Here is a 23,837-nt window from a genome sequence, read left to right as displayed (position 1 = left end):
GCCCATGGACAAAGGACCTCTTCTGCAAAGCAAGAATAACACCTTTAATAACACTTTTAATAATGCTCACCACACAGAGTCATGGCAAGATGCAATCTTATTTTATTTAACGTCATATAAACTCAGCATGCCATGTACTCAGATCAGTGCCTGGCACACAGTAGATGCTCAGTAAGTATTAACAACAATTATCATTGAATCCAGTCTTCTTTTTCATATCTCTACTCCTGAAAGTCTTTACAGGAGGTGAACTGAAGAGTTAAGTTCTCTTCACCTCCATCACATCTTTCTCATACAAACTGAAAAGTCCCTATGTAGATAGAGTATGCAAAATAAAAAAATCATAAACGCTCTTTATGATTTTGTTTTTGAAATATTTGGCATATACAAAAAACTACTTTTAATATGTCTAAAGTTGTTACAAAAAACATAACAAAATCCTGAGTACAGATAACAGTTTAAGAAAAACAAGTTATCTTTAATAACTGGTCCCTCTGTTCCTGTATCACCTTCCTCCTTACAGTTATCCACTTACAGTGGTACACACAGAACTTGAGTCCTGTATCATTTACCTGCTTTTCTTTATTACTATATCATATCTGTATTTCTAACAATCTACAATTTTGTTTTTGCATGTTTCTAAACTTGTAAAAAGGGAAAGAACTGTGCATTCTTCTACAAGTAGCTTTTTCGCCCTTGAGGTTATGTTCCAGCTGTGTATTATCCTTGGTGATGAATGCGGCTAACATTCACTCAGTCTCACTACTGTACAGGACTTCACTACAGGAATATGATACAATGCTGGCATCTGTTCTCCTCTGATGGACACTGCTCCCATCAGAGGGAGCATCCTTTTTTACAAAGAGTATGACTGTGATGAGCATCCTTGCACATGTCTCCAGGCACTCATGTGCAAGAGTTTCTCTAGGATAATAGTTTTCACATTTCAGCATCACATTCCCTAGAGAGCTTGACATTCAGAAACCTGGCCCATCCTCAAAGTTGCTGATTCAGTAGGTCCACAGCAGAGCCCCCCAAACTGCATTTTAAGTAAGTTCCTAAATGATTTGAAACAATTCCAAAACCACAGCTCCAAGATAAAGACTAAGTGGAATTAATGGGTCAAAGGATACATGTATCTCAACTTTACCAGATACTCTCAAGGGCAGTGTATCACTTTCCCATCAGCTTTACATAAGCATTCCAGTTATTTTCTGTCCTCCCAACAATACTGTCAGACTTTTTACACTGTTACCAACCTAACCTGTAAGAAAACTATACACTATTTGGTCCTAATTTGCATTTCCCCAATTACTAATGAAGTTGAGCATTTCTGCATTCAAATTCCGCTTCTGTCAAACGCCTATTTAGGTCATTTGTCCTCTTTTCTGTTGTTCACGCTGATTTGTAGTCACCTTCTGGATACTAGCCTTTTATCAGTAATATGTACTGAGTATGCCTATTCCCTGTGACCTGTCCACTTTCTTGATGATTTTTCTTAATTAACAGAAGCTATCAATATTGTCAAACACATTGATCTTTTCCTTTATGGTCTACACCCTCTGTGATCTTTTTAAGACCCTCTTTCCTAAACCCGAGTCATACAACTACTGTCCTGGATTGCCTTCTGAAAGTTTCATAGTTTGCCTTCTATATTTAAGCCTTTAATTGACTTGCAGTTGATTTTTATGAGTAACGTGAATTAAAAACATATCCCATCCTCAGGAAGTTTCCTGTTTGGTAAAGACCTCATATAACTTCAGAGAGGATACAAAAAGTGACGGAATACTGACTAGGTCTTAACTATTACCTTATTGAGGTTTATTCTGCTCTCTCATTGAGACAAACAAAAAACTAGAAAATTTCACATGAACATTTGGAAGGTTATTTGCAAACTGTAGTCAGACTATGATCCCCACTCACTACACTCCAGGAAGAAACCTTAAAAATGTCCCAAAATATTTAAGTCTTATTCTAAAAGACTAAAGAGTTAAGCATTGGTAAAGCACAAGAAAATGAACATCCTCAAATGGTACTGGTTGGAGAATTACCTATCTGGATAGTAATCTGCTTGCACACACATGTGTGAGAAACAGAAAAAGAGAGAAATGTGTGTTTCAGGATGTTCACCATAAACTGTAGAAAAAACTGGAAACAACCTAGTATCCAACAATGGTGGACAGTTAAAAGTAAAGCTAATGTGAGTGAATACTGTTCGATTACACAGCTCCACATTCATGTGAAAAGACATTCACAAAATTCTGGTAACTTGCAAAAGCAGCTAACAAAATGCATTCATTTATTCATCAAATATTTATGAGTGCCTTGTATGTTGCAAGTGCCAAGCAAGTCACTGGTAAACAAAAAAAAGACTTGTTCCCTGCCGCCAAGAAGCTTACAACTCTGTGAAGGAAACATCCAATCTGTTTCTTCCAAAGTGCCCCAGTTGGGACAATAAAAAAATATGTTTTGAGAACAGAGATGATTGATATGCAAACATACATAATATATACAGCAATGCCATCCACATGATCTACAAAGAAAACGCATCTACCCAGCTATGAACCACCAAATGGGTAAGCCACAGGGTACTTAGAGCAACTACCCGGTGATGAACTGAAACACGGTCATGCACCTAATGACATTTCGGTGAAAAATGGGCCACACACATGATGACGGTTCCATGTCATTATAATGGAGTTGAAACAGTCCTACTGCCTAGTGACGTCATTTGGTTGTGGTATTAGCACAACACATTTCTCTCGTTTGTGGTAATGCTGGTGTGAGCAAACCTACTACACTGCCAGTCATATAAAAGTGTAATCTCCTAGGCCTTCACATTCTCTCATCACTCACTCACCCGGAGCAACTTCCAGTCCCACAAGCTCCATCATGGTGAGTGCTCTATACAAGTATACCATTTTTTATCTTTTACACTATATTTTTACTGCACGTTTTCTATATTTGGATAGACTTAAATACACTAAACCCTTACAATTGGGTCACAATTGCCTACAGCATTCAGTACATTAACATGCTGTATGGGTTTGCTGCTAGGAGCAATAGTCCACACCATATAGCCCAGCTGTGGAGTAGGCTGCACCATCTGGGTCTGTATACTCTGTGACATTCACACAACAATGAAATCACCTAGTGAGGCATTTCTCAAGAATGTATCCCCGTTGCACAAATGGGGAAAGTCATTCACTGAAGACAAATGTGAGTCAGAGCACAGAATCACAGCAAAGGAAATGGACAGTTTCCTCAACTTCCAATTCAATACTGATTGATTGATATCAGCAATGTCCTTCCAACATCCTAAACCTTTACCCCTCCCTGCTATGTTTGGTTCTAATGAATAACAACAAAACTTCCCAAGATACGAAATATCTCACAATTAAGGTCAGACTCAAAAGATTCTGATATTATGTTTGTTTCAAACTTTTTGCACCATAATAAAATAATTATGTCATTAATTACAAAGAAAAAATGTTTAACCTCAGAGTACAAAAACCTGACACATCACCTCAACCAAGAGATCAAAGTTCACGTTCTCACATCACATACTTCCTGCTACGATGCACTGACAGGGGCATGACTTCACCCCTGTGCTATTCCCGTCAAAAATGCTTAAACCTCAATCATGAAAGAGTGTCAAACAAATCCAAACTGAGGGACATTCTACAAAATAACTAGCCAGTAACCTTCAAAAGTATTGAAGTCATGAAAGACAAAGAAAACTAAAAGAACTGGCCGGCCATGGTGGCTCACACCTGTAATCCCAGCACTTTGAGAGGCCATGGCTGGGTGGATCACTTGAGGTCAGGAGTTTGAGACCAGCCTGGCCAAAATGGTGAAATCACATATCTACTAAAAACACAAAAATTAGCCAGGCATGGTGGCACACGCCTGTAATCCCAGCTACTCAGGAGGCTGAGGCAGAAGAATCGCTTGAAGTGGGAGGCAGAAGTTACAGTGAGCCGAGATGAGCCACTGCACTCCAGCCTGAGTGACAGAGCAAGATTCCATCTTCCAAAAAAAGAAAAAGAAAGAAATCTAAAAGAACTATTACAGGCTGGAGAGAGCAAGGAGACATGATAACAAAACACAGTGTGGGATGCTGGGTTGGATCCTGGACCAGAAAAAAAAGATATCAATGGAACAACTGGTTAAATTCAAATAAATGTTTCAGATTAGTTGTTATCAATTACCTGGTTTCAATAATTGTTTTATGAATACATCAGAACAAAGGATGCTGGCCAAAATGTACATACACGGGAACTTTCTGGACTATTTTTGCAATTTTTTTTCCTAAAATTATTTCAAACTAGAAAGTTTTAAAAAGCCATTTCAGATTAAAAAGAAAAAGAGGAGGGATCATTCACAGACTCTAACATAAAAATATGCTATCTCTAACTTTTGTGCTAAAAATATTCAGTAACTACAAATAAGGATTAAGCCGGAATAAATTGCAATTGTTCAGGAAAGAGCCTGTGATTGGGATACTCCAGAGAACAGAGTTACTCTCCAGGGCACGGAAGTCTCCCCAGATAAATGACTTATGTTATTTCCCTTTTACTCTTTTAATTCATTTCAACTCATTTATTTATCATCTACTAGGGACATGTAAGTGTGCTAGGGCCAATGAAATTTTTATTTATTAAAAAAGGGATACTGAAGTACACAAAATAACAGAAAAAGGCACAGAGTAACAAAACCAGAACTAATTTTTCACTCCTGTACACTCTAGCAATCAATCTGGACAGCCCTTCACAGTAAATATTGCTAAAACTGGGCCTCAGAGCACAAACTCAGCCCCATCAATGGCCAGCGGTCCTGACAATTAGAATTAGCTCCAAACTTACAACTGGAAGTGCCACAGTGACTGTGAGAAATACTCCATTTCTACCTTTCTTCCCCACCTAATCACTATATGCCTTTTGTTTTTCTAACATAAAATTTAAAAACTAGATTCTTGAAGTACTAGAGAAAAGGTTAGTCTGGTATAAACCAAGGAAGGTTTACTTAATCTCTTCTTACAAGTGGCCTGAGAGATCAAAGCCACATCAGGTGATGCTGAGGCTGGAGAAGTGTGGTCTCAGAAAGGCAGCTGCACAGTCACCTGGGAACTTGCCAGAAATGCAGAATCTCAAGCCCCAGCCCGGGCCTGCTGAACCAGTTTCTGGTGGATGCCCAAACCCTCTGGGTGACTCTGATGCACATTAGGATTAAGAACCACCAATGGAGGAGCAAAAAAACCAGCTATAAATCAAGAGGCCTGACTTCTACTCCTTGTTCTACAACTAACTGTGAGACTGACGAATCACCTGCCTCCTGTAGGGCACAGCTTTCTTACTGGACAATGAGGAGTCAGAATTGGATTGCCACAATCCTTATTCCCTCTAAAAGTTGACAACCCTATGGGAGCAGTCATTCCTCTAAGGCCTGAAAGTGAAAAGACCACCACTGGTATTTCACCAGACGTTTCTCTCTTTTATCAAAGTGAAACAATTAAAATTTCTTCATCAACTGGTCTCTGAATTACACTTGATATAGTCAAAGTTATTTCTTCTATTTTAAATAAACTTGCATTTACTTTGCTTTAGCTAATGCCATCTAAACTCTAATTTTACAGTTTCTCTAATTTAATTCTATATCAAGTTTACTTTGAAATAATTCCAAAAATTCCAAAAAAACTGACACTCAAATGTCAGCCACAGTTCAGGACCGTGCTCCATGTAATCATATAAAGAACATGTGCAATGAGATCACAAAAAAATCAAAGAAGTATAAAAAACAAAGAATTTTTACCCTTATAGATCTAGGCCAGCCACAGTGGCTCACACTTGTAATCCTAGCACTTTTAATCCCACACTTATAATCCCAGCACTCCGGGAGGCTGAGGCAGGAGAAATTGCTTGAGCCCAGGAGTTCAAGATCAGCCTGAGCAACATAGCAAGACCCCAACTCAACATAAATCTAAAATATATTTTTTAAAATATGTATAAATCTAGGTATCTCCTTATTTCATAAGAAACTGGTTCTTTCCAGGTTTTCTTCATAATAGTTCTAAAAAGCACCTTTCCAGATAGAATTCAGCATTACATACACATGATGAGTTTCAACCTGAAACTCACTACAAATCAAATATTACAAATCATAATAGTTCTAAAAAGCACCTTTCCAGATAGAATTCAGCATTACATACACATGATGAGTTTCACCCTGAAACTCACTACTTCATTGTTTTCACAGAGATTTTCAAATTTCATTTTTTAAGATCATCATTTAGCTAATACAAAAAAGGATCTCCCAGAAGCTTTTCTTCTTTCCCTTGAACCCCTCTCCGTTTATTTACTGGAAAGATTCCTCACGTACACACCAGGCCCAGGCCCGCTGCCAGCGATCCCTGACAATCTGGAGGGTTAGAGCACTCTGGTGTGAAACCAAAAAGTTCACAGAGACAAATCATTCTGCAGGTAACTTCATCTGGCTTAGGAAATTAGGAAAGGCTCTGTTGAAGAACCCAAGGACCACAGTCCCCTCCCATGCTCCATGAACTAGAATCTCCTTGTCACACTAGTCCAACAGTAGCACACACAGATGCAGGCTGGGGTTTTTGCTGGTTTGGCTGGTTAACGACGTACCTTCCTAGTACGCCAAAGTGTGTCCCACAATTCTATCTTATTGGGTTAATAATAAAGCTTACTTTTTAAGTTAAAAAAAAAATGCAGTTTTCATAGAAATCTTATAAAAAGTTATATAATTACCTATTTTCTTAACACGTATATAGCATAGAATTTCATGTTTTCTTGACAACTCAGGGTAATCAACTGCTGTGCTTGGGCAGAAAACCTTTACTGTTACACATGAGGAAACAAACTTCCTATTGTTTTGTTAATTTTTAATGCTTCAAACTCCTTATGATATGTGCCTAATTCATGGCATGGGCAGTACTGTTATGACTGCTGTTCACTGACAGTTATAAGAGTGGGGACTGGCTTTGTGTCAGCTCCTGTATAAAGACTTACCCACATTCTACCAATCAGCACTCACACAAACTCTGCAAGATAACACACATTTCATAGTGAAGCTACTGAGGCTCCGAGAAACTCAGAGACTTATCAGATGACACACAGCCAGAAGCTACAGACATCAGATCCAAGACCCAGGCTTCCCAGTCCTTATAAGATTAGGAAATGATTGGATTGGAGACCTCACCTAAGTAACTGGGGGTGAAGAAGGTACTCTTCAAAAATGAAATCACTGATGAAATGCCTTTTACCCTAGAAATGGGACTGGGAAGGCAGACCCTAAAAATCAAAGAATGGACTCCATTTCTTTCGTGGTGTGGCAAGCAGTGAGTGAAATGGTTAACAAAACCCTTTCCCTGATACATGAAAATTAAACTGTTAAACCATCTGGCTCTGTTCCCTCTGGTCACCTAACAAGGGGAAGAATGTCAACTATGCCGCTAAGCGATACTGCTTATTCTAAGGATGGTCCAACTGCAAGCTGCATCTGGATTTCCAGGAACTACGCATGAACTAGAAACATCTGATGCGGACACCATGCTTCGGGTGCCCTGAGGATGCAAGGACTCTTATGAATGGTGAGTGTCCCAGGAATAAAATGCAGTACATACCTCAAAGGATTTGGGGGGACTGAACGATATATGTACAGACACATCTGGCACAGTGTTTATATAAAGAGCTCAAAAACATTATTATTATTACTCCCATTGAATTATATGTTTATTTATTATCCTCTGCCAAGGATCCTAGAAGTTATGCTTATGTAATGTTCAAAATTACTCCCTGTGGGGCATGAGATTTCACAGATAAGACTACAACTACATCCATGATGCGGCTCTCACATCCCTGCACTGGAGCAGCCACCTGGAAAGACAGTGTCTGTACAGCTGTGTAGACTGTTGCAAGGACCACCCCTGAGAGAAGATCGTCACTCTGGGCTGGCAAGCTGTGGCTCTCATTCTTCCCCTTCTCCACAGACTGCACAAGTGTGGCCTATGGAGGTCTTGGGAGTGGGAGTTAAACCTCAGACCCCTGGTGGCCATAGCAGACGAGCCAAGGATCAAAGTGCACACAAGAAAGCTTCTGGGATAGGGAGACGGGGACTCGCCACAGGGATGCAGAACAGGAGCTAACAAGGAGAAAAATGAGGCAAGGACCCATCTAAAGAATTTTGTGGAATCCCCCGAATCCCAAGGAGCAAAAGAGCTACAATGGAATAAAACCATGCACTTTGTAAAGAGGTATCCTTTCTCATCTCTTCATTCCCCTCTTCCTTAGTGACCAAGAGAACTCTCACGGTTTTGATTCCCATCCGCTACCCATGACACCCAAATTTTTATCTCTAGCCAATGGCTCTGTAGGTACTAGACCCCTAAGTCCATTTGGATGTTACATGCATTCATCATCTTCCCCCACAGAGTTAGTCCTTTTTCCTTTGTTCTTTATGGCAGTAAAGAGCTTTACAACCCATCAAATCACCCAAGCCAGAAATCCTTAATGTCCATTAATAAAATAATGGTTATATAAGCTAATATATCCGTACACAAAATATCACATAGATGTAGTAACACTGGAAGCTCACCAAGACATCCTGCTAAGTCTGAAATTACTTAACAGTGGTGACCTCTGGAAAAGTGCCTGAGATCAGGAAGCACGTATTCTCTCCAGTGCTTGAATGTCAAGACAAAAACTAACAACCATCAAAAAAAAAAAAAAAAACTTAAGAATAGAGAATGCTGCTCTCCAGGAAGAACCTTTCAGGTACTGATTACCTAGCCTGCCTTACCTGGTTGAGCTTTACTTCATGGAGAGAAGATACTGCTGTCACTGGCTTTGCTCACATTAAAAGAATGGGCACTTCTAGAAGGAAACTCAAGAAACTGTTCATAGTGACTGCCTCCGGAGAGCAGCCCTAGGAGTCTGAGGCATTACTGTACTATCTGCAGTTTTTCCCTGTGTGCATGCATTGCTTTTTCAATTGTAAACAACTAGAGAAATAACTGAAGGGCAGCAGGAACTTCTTTTCCTCTGAGAAGTCTCCCTAAACCTTCTTCCAAATTAAAGCAAGATTCCTTACCATCAACTCTCATAGCATCCATGCAGCACAGTGAGTGGTATAGGACTCAAAACTTTCTTTAAATAAATGCTAAGACAGAACAAATGCATGAACCTGTTTTTGGCTCCCCAGTGCCCTTACAATATACTCTTCAAGCATTACCTCAGCCTTCAAGGTCCTTCACAGTTTGGCCCCTGCTTCCAAATGCTACATTGCCCAGTGCTCTGCCGGGCTGCCTGGGAGCCTGAGCTCTCTCCTGAATGCCCTGCCCCCACAGAGCTGGGCATCCTCAGGAGTTCCCCTGAGGAGTCTTCCTTGCCTCCAACTCCCCTCACACACTCAGCCTTCTGCATCCTGGGCTGCACAATACTGCAAAGGTCCTGCTGTTTCCCAGCAGGACCAGGGCAATGTGTTCATCTTACACTTCCTTAGATCTCTGACAACTCGCAGATTACACTGAACGTAAGAGAGCATAAAAAAAAAAGTTGAATATATCAATGCTAAAATATTATAGAAGGTAATATAGCTTAGTGACTATATTAGCTTAGTGACTAAAATAGGGGTTCTGAAGGCAGACCCTCTTGGTTCAAATCCTGGCTCTATCATTTAATACCTGTGCCACCTTGCACAAGCAATTTATCCTAAATGTGAGTGTCCCATAAATCAATAAAATGTAGTATACACCTCAAAGGATTTGGGGGCATGAACTGGGACTATGTATACAGGCACCTGGCACAGTGTTTATACAAAGAGCTCAAAAACGTTATTCTTGTTACTTCCATTGAATTCTATATTGATCTGCCTTTTACTGTCCCTAAGTACTTAGTACTTTGAAAACTTCCAGTTTTCTCAGCTATACTCAAGAAAACCGAACCATTAAACAAGGATTATTATAACTGGAAACTATCATATGAGTCCTCAAAAGGAAAATTAAACTTAAGGAAAGCAGCATTGGAGACCATCATCTATCTCCACCTTCTCCCGCAAAAGCTTCTCCTTTCAGGGCTCAGTTCCAGATGTTCCAGATTTTACTTTATTTAGGGAGGCGGTCACTCCTTCACACTCCTGCCCCACCATCACCTTCCCGCAAGGCTATTCTGGGTTTTATTCCAGGTAGTTAGCATTGCAAGATAATCAAGTAAGCAGAGAGTTATTGCAATTATGATCTACCCATAGAATTACCACAAGATGTTCTAGTCAAAGACAATACTAATAATATCAGAATAAAAAGTCCACTACAAAAAATATACAGGAGATGTGGACCCCTCACTAGTGATGCAAGACTCATATGTAGGTTTAGCTATATACACATGTATATATATATATATGCCTATATTGTATAGAGACATGTTATACACATATAATTGTACTTGCTTTCTGCTCCAAACTACTCATACTGATTCCATTAAATTCCACAGTATTTACTGATTCCTCTTGATACACTTTAGATGTGCATCCCCTCCAATTTCATGTTCAAATGTAGCCCTCAGTGTTGGAGGTAGGGCCTGGTGGGTGGAGACTGAATTATGGAAGGGGGTTTCCTCATGAATGGCTTGGTGCTGTCCTGAGATGATGAGTGAGTTCTCGTGAGAGCTGGCTGTTTAAAGTGTGTGGCACCTCCCCACTGTCTTGCTCCTGCTCTTGTCATGGGATATGCTGGCTCCCCCTGTGCCTTCTGCCATAACGGAGAGCTTCCTGAGGCTTCACCAGCAGATGCCAGTGCCACACTTCCAGTAGAGCCTGCAGAACCATGAGCCAATTAAACCTTTTCATTTTAGGCAATGCAAGAATAGCCTAACATCCCCTTCTATGTGTAAGATATCACACACAAGAGACTTGGGATGCATACACATGAAAGCAGTCTTGCCACAATCTAATGAAGAAGGCGGATGGATATGGACAGACGGACACACACACACACACAATTAACTGGAGGAACCAAGGCTGGCTGCAGTGAGATGTTGATGGTCCTCTGGGATTGCTGACTCATCAATACAGTTGTGTCCACAAAAATGAGCCCACACTGAACCATCACTGGAACACATGCTCATCTTCCATCGCCACACAGAGAACACCAGGCTCCACCCAGTCACCCAAAGCAGATACTTTAGTGTCCACCATGACTCATCCATCTCACCCCTCTTACCTACATCATCCCTAAATCCACATCACTAACTGAACATACACTATCCACTCAATTCCCCTACCTCTGGGCAACTATCCTAGTTCAGACTTCCGAGATGTCTAACCTAGTATCAATGCAACAGCCTCTGAAAGATCCCAGTCCCCTAGCCTTACACAATGCCAACTGGTCTCCATAGTTGCCACTGAAGTACTTAAACAAACAAAAGTATGCACATGCTACTATGCTGCCTACATTTCTTCAAGAGGGCCTCTCCAGCCTTATCTTCCACACCTCCTCTCATACTCCACAATCCAGCCATCCTAAACACCTTTCAAGTCTTGAAATGTTCCACACTACCTCCTGACGCCTGGAGGTCCTCCACCTGAAACTTGATTCCCTATCTGCTCTTTATCTCTTTGCCCAGTGAGTTCCTATTCATTCTCTGGTTGTCAGTCCCTCTTGGCATTCCTCTCTAACCTCTCTAGACTTGCCAGGCTCGGTGGTTATGCTGAACAGTTTTTATTTTAGGGCTACACACCACCCAAGCTGCCTTCTTATATAGTAGGAATCCTTTGGGGCAAGGGTCTTTGTGAGAAATAAAGACCATCTCTCCATCTCCCTGCTCCCTGGCAACTACAGTGGCTTGGAAGAAAAGGTCACAAAGATGCAGGAGCAGTAAGATTTTTCAGTGGTAGAAGAGAGTCAACAGTCCAGCAACAGAGGTGGCAGTTTCTCCAATGGCAATGTCACCAGCAGCAAAATTCTAGGCAGACTATTCATGTGATATTGCGTTGGCTGTGGCCCCATCCAGCCAGCCTCTTTTGGTTACTACCTGTTTTTTGAATATAGTTCCCCAGGCTTCCCATCATTTCTGAAAGCCATCTATCAACTTCCAAAAAATTCGTTTCTGCTTAAGTAAGCCAAGTCCACTGCCATGGTTGCCAATCAAGAATCATGACTGGCACTGTGACACTCTGTGGGCATGATATTAGACTGCACTGCCAACGCACATTTGCTTGTCTATATTCCCCACTATCTTGTTCATCATTTTATTCTAGTGCAATAGCTGGCACAAAGTAAGCATGCACTAAATGTTTCCAGAATGAATTACTTAATCCCACTAGTAATCAGAGTGGGAAAGCAAGGAAAACTCTCAGTGGAGGACCACAGTACATTCCTAAAAACCAATCTCAGCCACAGTCAAAAGAGTCACAATTACCAATTAGAAATATACAGCTTAGTTTATTCACCAGTTCATGGATTTAGAAACTAGGATTCTTCTATCTGGGTACAAACCACTTTCTTAAAGGAGATGAGAAAGAGAAGGATCAAACTAGGAGGGTCTATTTCATTAAGGTTAGCGAGTTATACTCTAATAAAACAAACATAATTGGAATGAATGTTGCAGAAAATGTCCCTTCAACCAGGTGAATACCCAGTCCTAGAGATCTAACTCAAATACTGTAATATATCCTGCAAGCTTTCACCACTCCCCACTGTCAATCAGCCATAACTTCCACTGTGCTACCCTATCTCTATTCTAGTGCTTAGAAAAAAGTATTGTACTTATTTATATGTGTCTCTTCAACCAGATCTCAAAACCCTCTTGGGAAGCAGACTACTATTTCCAACACCTAGGAGGGTGTTGGCACAAAGCAAGGACCAGTGTTTTGAAGGGGAGCCACTCTGCTCTGCTTAAAAGGTACCCATGGAACTGTCCTATTGTTTGCAATGTTTCTGTAAATGTTAATTCATTCCAAACTAAAGCTTTAAAAAATGCACCAGTAGCAACTGTGTTATCAGCAATTATCACACCTGCCTTAGATGTCAAGGAAGAGCTTTACCTTGTGCCAGTAGCAGTTAGTAAGTTTGTATATAGCAAAGTGAGTCTCAGTTTGTAAAAAGGGAGTAATTCCTACTACACAAGATTTCCATACTAAATTAAGTACAGTGAGTATGCCAAATGGCGTATGAGCTTTTCTAATAGGGTTCTAAAGAGTGCATGTTAGGGCCCCTGTCTACAGTGTTCTAACTGGACTAGCACCTCATCACAAAACAGATACATGCTACGACTCGGCTGCCACTAGGCACAGACTGCAAAGCTGCAACTCAGATCACTATTAAGACTGTGATTACCTACAAAATAATTCTACATGTGTATCCACGGAAGTGGTTTGTCCTACTCCAGAACTCCCCAATGAAATAAATGGGCTACTCAAAACCCAGCGCAACCGACAGAGGTCAGCGGCCGCTGCCCCCGCCTCCACCAGCTTAAACTCCAGGAAGCCACGCACCCAGGGCGTGCTAGCTGGCTGGGAAAAGGTGAGTATCTACTGGGAAACCCCAACGCTGCCGGCAGAGGCATCAGGCAGCCGAGGATCTACCCGCAGTGGCGCAGAGCGGGCTTAAGTCGGGAGAGGCCAGGACCCTTCGCTGCCACCGCGGTGCTCTCGGTCACCGCACTTGTGTGCCCTCCGCTCGCCCACACCAGCGTCGCTTAACGGAAGACGCGAGTGGCAGCGGCGCAGCCGGGGCACCTGGGGGTGAATCGAGAGTGGGCGAGCGATCCAGGGAGCCCCTGCTGGAAACCAGACGCTAAACCTTGCAGCTCTGCAGTTAGGCGAGCATCTGCGGTCCCTTTGAGAGCAACCTGGGAAAACGAGAACGGCCCGATTTCGGTGCAAGGATGCGTGGCGAGGGGGCGGGGGCCTGTTTCTGCGTGGACAGGCGGATCGGGCAGTGGACACCGAGGCCACGCTGGGTCCGCAGCCCCGAGGTGTCCACGAGAGCTCCGCCCGTGGGACCGCGCGGCGCGAGGCTGCCCGCCGGACGGGCCTGCGGAGCGAGCGGGTGAGAGGGCAGGGCGGAGGCGGCGACGGAGGGGGCCGGGGGAAGGAGGGCGGCGAGACAGCGTGAGCGAGCGAGCGAGGGTGTGTGTCCGGGGGTGAGTCTGGGCGGGTGTCGGGAAGGAAGGCGACAGGGAGGGGCGGAGGCGGGGGGAGGGGGGAGGAGAAAGAGCGAAGGGCCCAGACGGGGCTCCGGGCGCCCAGCAGCCAGGCTCCGAGCCCTCAAGCCACCGCCCCCAGGCCCTGCGCTGACGCTGGACGGTCCCCGCCTCCAAACCCCCCGCCCCGGCCAGAGAATAACTTACCTGTTTGGCGACGGAATCGCTCCTGCTCGCCCCTCTGACTGACTCCTCCGGCTCACCGTCTTCCCTTTGGGAGGAAGAGGCGGGACATCCTGTTTCTCCGTTGAAGGACTTCCGGCGGCTTTCAGGGCGACTCCGTCGTGGATGCAGAGCTGGACACCACAATCAAAAACAGAATCGTGGAACTGGTTTAGTAAAATCCAGGTCAAGTTCCTTGTTTTTTACCCAAGTGGCCGGCAGGCCCATGTGCTGTCTTGTTTTTAACCCATCAGCTCTTGCCGGAAGCCGCTCAGAGCTAAAATAGGAAGTCCCACCCCTCCCCTGGAAACGGAAAACGGAAACCCGAAGGAGTTAATCTAAATACGAGGAGCGTGTCGGGCTCGCAGGTGGGCGCTGTCAGCCCGGTAGGGCCTCCTGGGATATCTAGAGGGTCCCAGAACGGGTTTTTCCCGGGCCGATCCCGCCTGCTTTCTGCTCCGCCCCTCCACCCGGCCCCCGTTCTCTGTAAGGGACCCCGAGGGTAGCGCTGGAAACATGGAGAAGGCCCAGACTCGCGAGGCCTGCGCTGGCGAACGCAGCTTGCTTCTGCTCAGCCTGCTTCCCCAGGGCCTGGAGTGGCTCCTGTCGCTTCTGGCGATCTCATTTCGAGGAATGACTTTCAACTGTGCAAGGCGGCAATATGAGAAAAATCTCTCGAATGGCTCCCAAAATGAGGTCCTTGATTCAGAGGCCACAGGAAGCCGCCAGCCGAGCTCTGACAACAAAGAGGAGGCCAAGAAGCGGAATGTGGCTTGGTGGCCAGTTTGGCAATAAAAGCCGAAACACCTTGGGTATTTAAAACGTTCGACGAGGACTTTTTTATGAACATTTAACGGCACAGCGCACGGGCTTGTTAAAGGAAAAAAGGCAGGACTCCAGGATGTGGTGGTTAGCAGCCCGCCTGCCCCCTTGTGCAGGTCCACTCATGACCCTCAAGTAAAGAGATCTTTCTTCTGAAACTCAGAATCTAGTAGGAAAGACCTGTGTAGACGAATAAATACATCACAGCTTGTTGAGTGCTGTGACAAAGACACAGTGAAATCCTGCTTGAGGTCGTCTGCCTTGCAAAAGAGTTTTGGCTATGTTGTAGGCACAGGGTTAGGGATAGGGTTAGGGTTAAACTCTGTAATGGGATGTTCTGTGATCAGATTTCTCTTTAGAAAGATAATTGGCCAGGCGTGGTGGCTCACGCCTTTAATCCCAACGCTTTGGAGGCTGAGATGGGTGGATTGCTTGAGGCCAGGAGTTCGAGACCAGCTGGTCAACATGGTGAAACCCCGTCTCTACTAAAAATACAAAAAAATTAGCTGGGCATGGTGGCGCGTGCCTGTAATCCCAGCTACTCAGGAGGCTGAGGCAGGAGAATTGCTTGAACCCAGGAGGCAGAGGTTGCGGTGAGCCGAGATCGCACCATTGCACTAAAGCCTGGGTAACGAGCGAAACTCCGCCTCAAAAAAAAAATTAAAAATCTGGGCGTTGTGGTACGAGCCTGTAGTTCCAGCTACTAGGAGGGTGAGGCATGAGAATCGCTTGAACCGGTGTTGGAGGCTGCAGTGAGCCAAAATCGTGCCACTGCACTCCAACCTGGGTAACAGAGCGAGATTCTGTCTCAAATAATAATAACTGTAAGTGAATGGATTTTCTTAATGTTCTAAAGATAGACTTTCTAGACCAAATCATCTCTTAAGTCTAATTCCAACACAGTTCAGTTTAATTCAATTCAAATTAGAATCCATTCAAGTGATAATTCCTTACCTTTTTAAATAGTTCATAGAGACATTTTCATAGACATTGTCTGGTTGAATTCTGATTGTAATCCACATGAATTCTCTTATCATCCACACCAAGGAACAGTTATTTTGAAGACTCTAATAAACTTCCAAGATCACACAGCTAGTAAAAGTGGAACTCAACTTTCAACCCCCGAGTCAACCTTTTCCATCTATCGTGGACTCAGTTTAATATTAATCGTTTAAAATTCTAGAGAAAAATATGGAGAACAATTTCCTCACAACAATAACATTGACTAGCTTGCCAATGTTATTTTTATTCCATTAACCAACATGTATTGGGTGCCTGTTGTGTAAAAGATAAAACTGGGTTCTGCCTTCAAAGAGTTCCCTTGAAATTTAAGATTTACTTAAAAATTTAGTACTTCATACAGTCTCTTAATAACTATTTCAACAGCATTGGTCTTGTATGACTAGGTGATAAATTTCTTAAAAGCTAGCACAATTCTGTGTATGGATTGGGCATTCTGTTGGTCTTTGGGTGATTTATCTTGCTACCTTTCTTTCTTTGGGTGTTTAACATTTATCTTCCTCTCTTGAGCAATAAAGTAAAATCTGAGTTTCTTTTTCAGTTCTATTTTGAGTATTTTTAGTTACTAAGACAGGACCTTAAAGACGTCAGTTTGACCTCATTTCCAACCGAACGATTCCATTGGTCTGATTCAAGACTGATTCTAAGGCAAAAGCGAAGTCTTTTTTTCTTCCTCTCTTTCTTTTTGAATGAGTAATGCTTGACACAGACTTGTAGTGAAGACAGAGAGCACTAGTGATGAAACCACCTTTGCAAAAATTACAACTGAGAAAACTATGACAGTGAAAGAGATCTGACCTAACCAACTTCATCTTGCTTCTAGACTCCAAGCTGTCCTTGTTCATTCCTGGGCATAGGCAGAACTAACTCTGGGAGGAACTTAGTTTACAGCCCATTCTGAAAACAAACCCCCTTCTTGCCTGGGAACCTTTGTTGGACTAACAAATTAGCCACGAGATTAGAAATTATGTTTTAGGAGTCATGCAGCTGGAGGCCACAAGATTCTAAACCTCCCCAGTTGCTCCTAAGGATAACATCACAATGTAAAACCCAAGATTGGTGCTTGAGATGTTTTTCAGACCCTACACGCATGGATCAGCTGGTACCACTCAGTTGGATAAACTGGCTCATCTAGTCCTGTGGCCCCCACCCAAGAACTGACTCAGTAGAAGAGGACAGTTTCATCTCCCTATAATTTCATGTCACACAGAAGCAATCAATTCTTCTCACTCCCTGGTCTATTTCCCAAATTCTTTAAAAATCCCAGTCTCTGAATGTACAGGGGACTGAAAGTAATAACAAAAGTAATAAGTAATAACAAAACTCTGGTCTCCTGTTCAGCCAGCTCTGTGTGAATTCAACTCTTTATTGCAATTCCTCTGTCTTGATGAATTTATTCTGTCTGGGCAATGGGCAAGATGAACCTGTGTGTGTTTAAAATGATACAAGGAGCAAATGGATCAAGACTTGCTCAAAGCCAGCCCCACCTGAGACCTGTTAACCAAAAAAAAACCCAAAAATTCCTTTCCTTATTTAAGCCCTTTTACTTGCATCATGAAGCAACGTAAATGATAGAGGTTTTAATACCAAATCTGCCAGTTACAGTCTTAAGAAAGTTGCAAAATAAAAGCTCAAAGATGTTCAGTCTTCATAAGTTCAAAATGTATACTTTAATCATGTCTGAGAAAAGAAAGCAGTCAACATATTCACATCTTTTTCTGGGTATATGTGATATTTTTCCAGTGGATAATGAATAGTAAACACTTTTACGATAGCAGGATGACAAATAAAAATGAGAATGCACAAGAGAAATTAAAATGTATCAACTATTTTTAAAATGCCAGGCATTATGCTACAAACCTTATATGCATTATCTCAAATAATTATTATAACCACTCTACATAGACAGATTTCCATTTTACAGATGAGAAAAATGAGGCTCAAATAAGTGACATCATGTTCTCTGATTTTGTCTAGATTGGGTACCTGGTGAGGATTTCTCTCTAATACCCTAAGCATATGTTCACCTGCATGCTGCTTCTACTATTCTGGACCTCTGCACTGGATATAATCCCAACAGAGTGGCTCGCTGGGAGGGAGATACTTTTCGGATGAGGCACTAGCACGTCACCCAAACATCTTCTCCATACTGAGGCATTTTTGAATACACAGAGAATGTCTAGGATTCAACTGTTGAGAAAAATTAACGTAAGTCTGTTTGTCTCAAACAAAGCTATCAGGAACTACAGTTTTATTAACCTAAATATATACCTGATTTGATGATGACTATGTAGATGTATTTTAAGCTAATTATTACTTCTGTCCATCAGCCAATGAGTGGATAAAGAAACTGTGATATATGTACACTATGGAATACTACTCATCCATAAAAAGGAATGAAATAATGGCATTTGCAGCAACTGGATGGAGTTAGAGACCATTATTCTAAGTGAAGGGACTCAAGAATGGAAAACCAAACATTTTATGTTCTCATAAGTGGGAGCTAAGCTATGAGGATGCAAAGGCATAACAATGATACAGTGGACTTAGGGGACTTGAGAGGTGAGGGATAAAAGACTACACATTGGATACAGTATGCACTGCTTGAGTGATGGGTGAACCAAAATCTCAGAAATCATCACTGAAGAACTTCCCCATGTAACCAAAAACCGCCTGTTCCACAAAAACTATCGAAATAATATGTTGTTGTTGCTTTTTTTAATTTTGAGATTGAGTCTTGCTCTGTGGCCCAGGCTGGAGTGCAGTGGAGTGATACCGGCTCACGGCAACCTCCACCTCCCAGGTTCAACGTATTCTTCTGCCTCAGCCTCCCCAGTAACTGGGACTACAGGCACGCCCCACCACACCTGGCTAATTTTTTGTATTTTTAGTAGAGACAGGGTTTCATCGTGTTAGCCAGGATGGTCTCCATCTCCTGATGTGATCTGCCCACCTCAGCCTTCCAAAGTTCGGGGATTACAGGCATGAACCACCACACCCGGCCTGAAATAACATTTTTAAAACTTTACTATTTCTGGATAAAATTTTCAGACGTTCTCAGAAAAAAATTTAGAATTGAGTTGTCTAATAGAGAACTGAGTTAAATTATTGCCAGTTAAAAACACAGAAAGTGGTATAGCCACTTTATGAATTTTTCAGTGAGCAATGGCTAGATTACACTTAGTGGTTTATAACCAAATCTTAGTAGTTTATAACAGCAAATGTTTACTGTTAATTCTCACTACAAATTCATCACAACATTGCTGGATGCCACACTCCATGTCTCCTCTGTAGTACCCAGGTGCATGGGACCTCTGCTATCTGCATTAAAGAGAAAGAGAAGACGACAGAACATGTACCAGTTCTTGACGCCTTGGCCAGAAGTAAAATATATCTTACCTGTTCACATTGTATTGGGCCAGGGCAACTATCATGGCCACAAGTGACTTCAAAAGGATGGGGAAGTGCAATCTGGGACTCATGTGTCAGAAGAAGTGAAAACATTTGGTAAAGAGCGGCAATGACTGTCTTTACAGAAGAAAATAGACATGACTTCTTGTTTCAGTTTCGTCATTTCATCCTACTGTGTTACCTAAACCTTCTGAGCCTCAGCTTCTTATTACTAAAATGAAATAATGATAAAGATGGTATTCACTTCAAGGACTTTATGTTAACTAGGATAAAAAAATTTGAAAACTGTAGAAAGTTATGCAAATTAGAAATGTATAATATTACATTTAATGTATAAAATAACGTTTTGAAAGTGATGATGAAATATAGAATAACTGAAAGGGTAACACAGAGCAGTTATACCGGGAGGCCTTTAGCTGCAGATAATAGAAAAGAACCTCCACTACTTTAATCAATAACAAAGTGTATCGGCTCACAGATTCGTTGGCCAGATATAAAGGAGGCTTCAGAATGTATTGGCTTTGTAGTTGAATGTTGATATCAAGGACCTAGATGTTTCTCATCACTCTGCCCTTCAATTCTCAATGCCTGAACATCAGGCTGTAGTTCAGATGGCTAGAGGATTCCAGGGATAACATCTAGTGAGAAAAATGTCCCAGGAAGAAAAGAGAACTCCTTTACGTATAATTTTCCTCTTAAGAGAAAAGGAACCTCCCAAAAGCCCCCAGCAAGTGTGCCTTTATATCCCATGGCCAGAAGTGGTTCACCTGTGGACCCTGAGCTAAACACTGCAAATAGGAATGGGATCTCCTGTAGGCCTCAGTGACCTCCTGGATCTTGGGAAGGTGTCAGCTATACCTGTGGCACTTGGCTGAGTGGGAAAGGGATGGAAAAAAAAAGGAAGGAAGAATTAGGAAGGAAAGGGGGAAATGGTTCCAGGGTAGGAGGCCAATAGTTTAGTTATCTCAGCAAAATATGATTTATTTCATCTTTATAAATGAGATGATATAATTTAATACATTCAATCAATGAAGTAAAAGAAAGTGCAAGGGCAATGTGACATCTGTCATTCTCAGTTGAGATTTGAGAGGTAATAAAACCAACCAAGAACCTGTGGTGACCTGAGTCCTCACTACCACTCTCTTCTTGTACCTGGACACTTCCTAGCAAGAGATTTCAGCTTCAGAACAAAGAAGATCCCAACTTGTAACTGCATTATACACACCCCAGCAGCACACATAAGTTGATTTCTAATTATTCCTCTTTAAGAAATTGTTTGTGGAATATTTCTCTCCTGCTTATAAATGGAAAAATAGAAAATTAAAACAACAAAAATAAATAATGCCATGTATTGAATGTCTACCGCATGCTGGGCACTGTGCTAAGTGTTCTGCATATATTGTCATCATGCTGCCAACAACTCTGCAATAAAGATTTTCCCATTCCTACTTTACAGCTAAGGAAACCAAGGCTCAGAGAAATAACATATTTTTCCCAAGATTATCCAACTGGTAAAATCTGGAGTCCAAATTTGAACAAGAATCCATTCAACACACTTTCACCTCTACACCAGTGCTTTCTGAGTTTGCTGCACATTAGAATCACCTCAGGAACTTTAAAAATTCCCAGGTTATACCCTATAGCAAGGAAATTAGAGAGTTGGGCAGGGGGAGAGGAACCCAGGCATAAGTACTTTGTAAAGTCCCCAGGTAATTCCAATGTGGAGAAAAGTTTGGGAACCACTGTGCTATATTATGTTGCCTCTTCAAACAGGAATTTAAGCCAGAATCTTTTCTTCCAAGGCCAAGAACAGTGAATGATGTCTTGTGGTATACACTCTCATTCCCAAGTGATCCTCTTCCTCAGGAGTTCTGCTTTCGGGGAACTAATTTCAAGTTTCCCTTTCACTACTTTCTCACCAATCCCAAGCTAAAAATCTTACAGGAGGCTTTTGTCAACAGAAAGAATGGACACCTGGACTATCCCAGAAGAATTTTGAATTCATGATCAATGATGTGTTTTCCCTAATTAGGATAAAAAAGCAAGAAAAAATATTGGTTTAGTTTTCTTCTTACAAATTAATCACTCAAACTCACCTGGAATTTAGAGAGCATTTAATTTCTGACCTCATTTTTTTCTTTATAATTTTTATTTTAATATAATTTCAGATATACCATAAAATTATTTAAAAGGACAAAGAACTCCCATATACCACTCACCCAGTTTCTATAATGTTCATATTTTACCATATTTACTTTATGGTTTTATGGACATATTTTCTGACCCACCACAATGCAATTATCAAAATCAGATTATTACACATTTATCTAATAATCAGACCTTACTCATATGTTTGCACTCATTTTTTTGTCTTGCTCCCCTATATTTTTTACATATGATCTCCAAAGGGTTTATAGCTGAAAGTAATAGATAAAGCATAGAGAAAATGAATGGTAAAATGAGAAGCCTTAATTCAACTGTTATTAATTACATTAAATGTTAGTGACTAAACACTTCATTTAAAAGGAAGAGATTACCAGAATGGATCAAAAAGCAAATCTTAGCCATCTGATGTCTATAAGAGATGTTTGTTAAATTAAAAGGTATATTTAAATGTCTTCTGGCCTCCATTTGCTTCTGATAAGCAATCAGAGGTCATTCAGATCTTTGCTTGCCTTTATGTTTCCCTATATGTCACTTGCCATTTTTGCTGTATGCATTAAAGATTTTCTCTTTATTTTTTGTTTTCTATAATTTGTGATATGACTAGACATGATTTTCATCAGATTTTTCCTGCTCAGCACTTTCTGACCTTTAAAAATCTGTAAATATGTGTCTTTCACCAAATTTGGAAAGTTTAGGGCCATTATTTCTCCAAAGAATTTTCTTTTACTCTTTCTGTTTCTTTTGGTCTCTAATTAAATATGTTACACCTTTTGATATTATACACAGCCCAACATACCTCTGCCCAGTTTTCCCATTATTTTTTATCTTTCAGGTCGATAAATTTTACTGATCTATCTCCCATGTTCCCTGATTCCTTCTTCTGTGACCTCCAACCTTCTGTTAAAATCATCTTGTGAGTTATTTCAGATATTATGTTTTTAAGTTCTCAAATTTTGTTTTTTTATCATTTCTGTATCTGATGAAATTTCCTATTTGCTTATTTATTACAGACACATTTTCCTTTATGTCTTTGAGCACAGTTATAATAGCTACCTTGAAATTTTGTCTGCTGATTTGAATATTTGGAGTATCTTGAGGTTAATTCTCATTAATTTTTTTCTCATTTATTTTAATTATGACTCATGTTTTATTTCTTAAATGTCTAGTGATCTTATGATTGTATCCTAGACATTTGAGAAATACAGTGCAGAGATTTCTGATTCTATTAGGTTCTTCTGACAAGCATTAAAGGGTTTTCTGTTTCTTTGATTTATCAAGCAGTTCCTTTGGCTGTATCCATACTCCACAGAATGTCTCTCCTTTCATGGGGAGCAACTAAAATCTCATGTAGTCTTTTTAGCCTTCACTGAAAGGATCGAATCCGCCTCGCGTATGCAGTTCAGAGATCAACCAGTGATTTAGGCAAAGTATGTGGAATTTGGTGCTTTTCCTCTATTGCTCTCTCTTTTTTGGAGCCCCTCCCCCCCCGACTTTTACCTACTAAAGTATCACTGAACTCTGCCCTTTGGGTCTGAAAGTGGGATTTTAAATAAACTATATGGCTTCCTTTATTTGGTTATAATTATTTAAAATTTGAAGGAAGCATTGGTCATTTTGGTGACTAGTCATTTTTGATGACTAATTTAACAGTGTCATTTAAAGTTCTAATTTCCTTTAAATTAACATTTTTTGTCATTCCATTCAAATGCCTACTTACAATGGCAATGAGAATATGCTATGAACACTTAGCCACCCACAGGAGAATTTTAAATCTAAGTTCTTTTTGAATGCTGTTTTGGTGAATTTCAATGTGGGAGGTGAGATGATTTAAAGCTTGAAATTTTCTATGATAGTCAAAGGCATAATTTCTCTGACATCTTTTTTATTCTGCATAAGGAATTACACTAGAATAATGTTTTTAAATAAAATTTGTCTACATAATGACTTTTTTTCAATTCTATCCAAACTAAAATAGCTCAGATGCATTTATTTACTTATCATAACTGTTAAGAAATTATACTCTCTGGGCACGGTGGC

At 41.1% G+C, this 23,837-nt stretch overlaps 1 protein-coding gene and 1 long non-coding RNA gene across 6 annotated transcripts in view; one reads left to right on the top strand and one right to left on the bottom strand.

The window, feature by feature from the left end:
• ZNF407 (zinc finger protein 407) overlaps window positions 1–14,434 on the bottom strand; it is a 474,883-nt gene extending 460,449 nt beyond the window's left edge. For all 4 annotated transcript variants that reach the window (XM_078348272.1, XM_078348273.1, XM_035271367.3 and 1 more), the window contains exon 1: window positions 14,367–14,434. The gene's annotated coding sequence lies outside the window, so the exon portion shown is untranslated. The remainder of the gene's footprint in view (window positions 1–14,366) is intronic.
• On the top strand, window positions 13,273–22,371 carry LOC144579081 (uncharacterized). 2 transcript variants are annotated; one of them, XR_013525950.1, is made up of 2 exons: window positions 13,273–13,537; window positions 18,201–22,371. It is a non-coding gene; the product is annotated as an uncharacterized LOC144579081 (long non-coding RNA). The 2 variants fall into 2 exon arrangements; XR_013525949.1 differs by lacking the exon at window positions 13,273–13,537 and adding an exon at window positions 14,688–14,749.
• Window positions 22,372–23,837: the final 1,466 nt, after the last annotated feature.

Source organism: Callithrix jacchus, chromosome 13, assembly GCF_049354715.1.
Source record: "Callithrix jacchus isolate 240 chromosome 13, calJac240_pri, whole genome shotgun sequence".
Taxonomy (NCBI): Eukaryota; Metazoa; Chordata; class Mammalia; order Primates; family Cebidae; genus Callithrix; species Callithrix jacchus.
This window is presented reverse-complemented; position numbering and strand designations above follow the sequence as displayed.